The 6,225-nt window shown below is 49.8% G+C and overlaps 1 long non-coding RNA gene across 1 annotated transcript; it reads right to left on the reverse strand.

Annotated features, from left to right (window-relative positions):
• Positions 1-2,598: 2,598 nt before the first annotated feature.
• Positions 2,599-3,106, reverse strand: LOC110741464. The gene is made up of 2 exons (XR_002517691.1): positions 2,919-3,106; positions 2,599-2,820 (listed from the first exon to the last, which is right to left on the reverse strand). It is a non-coding gene; the product is annotated as an uncharacterized LOC110741464 (long non-coding RNA).
• Between the last annotated feature and the right edge of the window lie 3,119 nt (positions 3,107-6,225).

Raw genomic sequence — 6,225 nt, forward strand, 5'->3', positions numbered from 1 at the left:
AATGTGAGTTACATCAGTCCACCCTGAGACATAGCTTTCAAGAATGCCATTGATTCTGAGCTATACTCTGGAAGTAATGACAGGCCTTTGGGGCAAAAAACACAACCATATTAAATAGATGCATTGCTTGTAAGTTGTCCTCTGATTCCAGAACAGAAATTCAGTGACATTAGTCCCTGTTTTCAGATGAGTAAGAAAAAGTAAAAAAGATTAAGTGATGCACCCACGGCAACTTTAAAGACCCCTCCACCCTCTTAACCAGCACACAGCACTGCCCACCACAATACTGCGAGTGTGGTTGTGAAACTTTGCAATTAATGGCTCTGATGAAAACTGAGAGGAAATTGCCCTGTGTTGAAAAAGTGGGTCCTGTTGAAGGCACCCTTTTTGACCGGGTAAGTGTGTCCTCTGCAGGAACTGGGGTGGAGAGGTCCATGCAGATTTCTTGAAAATCCTATTTTTCTTTTTTTTCTTTCTTTCTTTTTGAGACGGAGTCTTGCTCTGTCACCCAGGCTGGAGTGCAATGGTGCGATCTCGGCTCACTGCAACCTCCGTCTCCCAGGTTCAAACAATTCTCCTGCCTCAGCCTCCTGAGTAGCTGGGACTACAGGCGCCCGCCACCACGCCCGGCTAATTTTTGTATTTTTAGTAGAGATGGGGTTTCACTGTGTTACCTGGATGGTCTCAATCTCCTGATCTTGTGATCCGTCCCACTTGGCCTCCCAAAGTGCTGGAATTACAGACATGAGCCACCGCACCGAGCCTGAAAATCCTGTTTTTCTAATGAGGATTCCCTACAAATGTGGAAGGCATTTCTCTCTCTTCTTACCTATTATCGTTATGTGTCAAGGGAAGCTTCCAGGTAGGGGCTGGTTAGGACCAAGAAAGCATTTACAGTGAGGGGAGAACCAGTCTTAAGTGTGATACAGGTAAAAGGGGAAGAGAAATGGGCTTCAGTCTCTCATTCATTTATTCATTCACTTCATTCATTCATTCACTTCATTCATTCATTCACTCATTCACTTCATTCATTCATTCATTCATTCACTTCATTCAGCAAATAGTGTTGCCCGCTCAGTACCAGGTTCTCTGTAAGGTGCAGGGAAAATGGAACAATAAAGCAGTCCTTGCCCTCAGGGAACATAGACTTAGAAGAAAAACAGGTAGCCTCTCATTATCTGTTAATCCAACAAATATTTATTAAGTATCAAGCACTGAAGAAATGGCAGGAAAGAAGTCAGACAAGTTCTCATCCTCATGGAGTTTACCGGCTAGTGGTAGGAGACACAGCTATTAAACACATAATTGTACAAGTAATTAATTACCATTGTGATTACTACAAAGAAGTGCAGAGTGCCAGGAGAGTCAGTTGCAAAGTGCTGGAGAACCAGCAGGAAACCAGGAGGGAGTAGACCAGGAAGAAAATTACAGAAGGGAGGAACTTCGGAGGCAGCACCTGGGCCCAGTGGGTGTCAGCAGGACTCAGGTCAGAGAGAGGCAGGACCCACATGGAAGCTGAACAGGGGAGACAGGCGGAGAGTAGAGGGCAAGCCATCTCTCCAGGAAGTGAGGAGTGGCCTCATGGAAATGGGTGGCGGCTCTTGAGATCATCCTTTCTCCCTTTCTTTCCTTCCCTTCCTCCTTTCCTTTTTCCTTTCTTTTCTTTTCTTTTCTTTTCTTTCTTTTTTTTTTTTTTTTTTTTGAGACAGGGTCTTACCCTGTTGCCCAAGCTGGAATGCAGCAGTGCCATCACAGCTTACTGCAGCCTCAATCTCCCAGGCTCAGGTGATCTTCCCACCTCCCACCTCAGCATCCCAGAGTAGCTAAGACCGCAGGCGCTCACCACCATGCCTGGCTAATTTTGGTAGAGAAGGGGTCTTGCCATGTTGCCCAGGCTAGTCTTGAGCTCCTGTGCTCAAGCAATCCTCCCACCTCGGCTTCCCAAAGTGCTGGAATTACAAGCGCGAGCCACTGCCCCCAGCCTTCCCTTGCTTTCTTGCTGATCAAAAATATTTATTGAGTATGTCATTCTGAAAACATTAAATTATTATCTTATTTGCCCACTGAGGTAAGTACCATCCCCGTTGCTACATAGACGAGGAGGTCAAGGCTCAGTAGGGTCAAATGTCTTGCCCCATCTCAGGTCGCAGAGGTCTTGTGCGGCTTAGCTGGGGTTTAGACCCAGATCCGCCTCATTGCTTAGCCACAGGATTCTCTACTGCCCGGTCTTGATTATGGAAAGGAAGCTCTTCAAATCACACCCCTCAGCCTCACCATCATCTAACGCGTGAAGAAGAGAAGCTCTGAGGGGTCAACCAACCACCTGGTCCCCACTGCAAAGACGGTGAGTGTCAGAGGGTTCTCCAAGGAAGTGCTCTCCCTGAGCCAGGAGGAATGTTCACCCTCCTCTGCAGAGGTGGCCAGGTGGAAGGAACCCTGACCTACTGGAATGATCTGGAAGTCAGTGGACATCTTGGGACTGTTTGGAGAGACGGGCTTCCCCTTCGACGGTACTGTTCAGGTAGTGAGGTAGGTGGAAGGGACACACTAGTGGGTCCTGGTGAGAGGAGGAAGAATGAGGAAACCCCAAATAATTCATATAATATTTTGTTTAAGGGAGACACATGAGTTACGTGTGTGTATAAAGACGAACAGGTGCCAACAGTCAACAGGTTTTGCCAAACTCTGAGGATTGCCAGGTGGACCAGAGCCAAGTCCTGCAGCCGGACTTCCAGCAGAAAGCGTCCCTGGTGGAGGCCAGAAGGAGAAGCTGGGACCAGTTGTAACCTGGCTCTCTTGGCTCTCCAAGTGCTCAGGAATCTGGAATAAATAAGAAGCGGAGATTCAGGCCGCATCTGTCCAAGGAGGGGGAGAAGAGGAAAGAATGGGAAGGGAATTCACTTTTACGGCAGACTCACACATGCCAAGCACCTCACAGGCTACCTCAATTAACACTTGACAATGGTGAGGGGGCTGGAGATGTGTTTTCACCATGTGCTGTGGAAGAAGAGAAGGCAGAACACAAGTATTGGTAAGCTATCAGCCATCACCCCCACATAGGCTGACCCCCACAATAGGAAGCCCCACACCTTTTTTTTTTTTTTTTTTTTTTAAGAGACACGGTCTTACACTGATGCTCAGGTTGGAGTGCAGACTGGTGATCATGGCTCACTGCAGCCTTGACCTCCAGGGCTCACGAGATCCTCCACCTCGGCCTCCCAAGTAGCTGAGACCACAGGCACATGGCACCACACTCAGCTTTTATTTATTTTTCCTTTTTTTGTAGTGATGAGGTTTCACTATATTGCCCAGGCTGGTCTCAAACTCCTGGGCTCAAGTGATCCTCCTGCCTCAACCTTCCAAAGTGGTTGGGATTACAGGCATGAATCACTCTGCCGCCCGGCTAGAAAACCCCTTCTTAACTGTGGATTGAAGGGTAACCCCAAACTTCAACAAAATGTGAATTTGAACATTTCATAAGTGCTGCTGGGGAAAATGGATAACTGTGGAATAAGTTAAAATGAGACTCGTGCATCGCTCCGTAGACTTCTTGATTTCAAGGGAGTTAACGGGTTAAATCATTTAAAACTGCCACAAAGATTATGGGAAAACAGAAACACATATGCACCTCAACTGTGGAGGAGTGACAGTTTTTTAACTAAAATTAGTAGAGACCATGACAATCAGCTAAACAACAAGAACAAAAAAAGCAAGGGGCTAGAAAAATATATAAATGATGAGTTTGGTAACCCAGTTAGGTGGGAGAGTAAATATAAACTATGAGGGGGAAATACCCAGCACCCAAAGGACAGACGGATGGCCAACAACTTTGAGACACTTGGCAGTGGAGGGTCAAAAACTCGGGAACTATTTTAGTCTTTTTTTTTTTTTTTTTTTTTTTTGAGTCGGAGTCTCCCACAGTCACCCTGGCTAGATTGCAATAGTGAGATCTCGGCTCACTGCAACCTCCACCTCCCCGGTTCAAGCGATTCTCCTGCCTCAGCCTCCCGAGTAGCTGGAATTACAGGCGCGTGCCGCCACGCCTGGCTAATTTTTTTTATTTTTAGTAGAGACTGGCCTTCACCGTGTTGGCCAGGCTGGTCTCGAACTCCTGAGTTCGTGATCCGCCCGCCTGGGTCTCCCAAAATACTGGGATTACAGGCGTGAGCCACCGCGCCTGGCCTCTATTTTAGTCTTTACAGTCCTTAATGACATGCAAACACTGTATCACAGTCAAGAAGACCCTCTTACCAACAAATTTAGCAAAAATCAGTTAAAATGATGAGGCCCAAGGCTGATCTGTAGGAAAAACTCTGGGCGTAAGAACCAGCTCGCCGGGCGCGGTGGCTCACGCCTGTAATCCCGGCACTTTGGGAGACCCAGGCGGGCGGATCACGAGATCAGGAGATCAAGACCATCCTGGCTAACACGGTGAAACTCCGTCTCTACTAAAAATACAAAAAATGAGCCGGGCGTGGTGGCGGGCGCCTGTAGTCCCAGCTACTCTGGAGGCTGAGACAGGAGAACGGCGTGAACCCGGGGGGCAGAGCTTGCAGTGACCCGAGTTCGAGCCACTGCACTCCAGCCTGGGAAACAGTGAGACTCTGTCTCAAAAAAAAAAAAAAAAAAAAGATTCAGCTCAGTAGTCCGGAGTAAACCTGACCTGACAAGATGATGTATTCCTGTGCCCTGGGTGCACACATATTTCACCCTTGGGGACAGATGTCAAGAAAACAACTTAAGTGCAATAGCAATTCAAGAGCGAGACTACCTGTCTGCCCAGGTGCCTGCAGTTGTAGGCGGGTTGCCTAAAATCTTATGCTTGGATGTTCTGTTGCCATAAGAAGGCAGAGAGACAAGGGAGTTCATCCCAAGTCTGCCATTTACTAGCTGTGTGACTTTGGATAAGTCACTCAACCTCTCTGAGCCTCAGTTCCCGCTTGGATTAAAACGGGAATAGATCGCCACCTCCTTAGGTTGTGTTAAATGAGGTCATGGCTGTCAAGTGTCTACACAGTGCCCTGCATGGAGTGTTTGACAAGGGGTAGCTGTTGTTATTGGAGGATGACCACTGGATGGATCCTGGCGAGACAGTTCCTGCTTGCAAAGGATGAAGTAACATCAGGACGTCTCAGCAGCTTTCTATCCTGAATAGGAGCTGGTATCTTTGCCTCCTAGTTTATTTTTATTACAAAGCCAGAAAAAGGAAAATAAACCTCTGCCACAACTACTGAGTGCACCAAAATGCAACGGGAAGCTCTTCAAAGGCTGTTACATTGATCTAAAGCTGAGAGGAAAATGCTGGGTGAGGTTCCCACTCCCACCCAACGGTTTGAAGACTGGGGTGTTCCCAAGGGTCTGGAAATGCACATTTTTTGAGGCATGCTCTGTGAAATGGGTTTTATAACAGTGAGCTGGGAATTTTCACCGCCGTTTTGTTTTGTTTTTGAGACAGGCTCTTGCTCTTTCACCACTGCTGAAGTACAGTGACACGATCATGGCTCACCGCAGCCTGGACCTCCCGGACTCAAGCGACCCTCCCACCTCAGCCTCCCCAGCAGCTGGAACTACAGGCATGTGCCACCACGCCTGGCTAAGTTTTAAAAATTTAGATGGGGCCTCCCCATGTTGCCCAGGCTGGTCTCAAACTCCTAGGATCAACTGATCCTCCCGCCTCGCCCTCCCAAAGTGCTGGGATTACAGGCGGGAGCCACCTCCGTTTTGAGAGAAAACCGGCCCAAGGTCGTAAGTCAAGAGACCCCCTATGGCAGTTCCCCAGAGCCCTGCTGCTAACCACTGCACCTTGCTGCCTTCAGCTGCCCTGCCAGGTGCAGCTCCGGTGCGTGGCAAGAGCCTGAAGAGCTGCAGGAGCGAGGGTCTTGGAAGAGAGGGCTGGGCTGGGGGGTCGAGGGCCCTGGGCTCTCTCCCACCCCTTCGATTCCGGGAGCCCCTGAAACGCGCCCCACTGCGCCGCCCTCCTCCCGCCAGCAGGGGGCGCCGAGGAGAGCGCGGGCGGAAGGCAGAGCCGACGCCGCTCCCCGGAGTTGGAACTCCGGGGTCCAGACCAAGGCTGCCGCTCGCCCACGGAGAGGCTCTGGGACGACAACCGGGCAGGACTCAGGATCCCAGCCCCTGGCGAGAGGTCCGCCTCGCAGCGCCGCCACCCGGGTCGGCGCCTGCCCGGAAGCGCGGGCGCCCAGGGGGCGGGGCCGGGAAGCGCTTCCG

Source organism: Papio anubis, chromosome 13, assembly GCF_008728515.1.
Source record: "Papio anubis isolate 15944 chromosome 13, Panubis1.0, whole genome shotgun sequence".
Classification (NCBI taxonomy): Eukaryota; Metazoa; Chordata; class Mammalia; order Primates; family Cercopithecidae; genus Papio; species Papio anubis.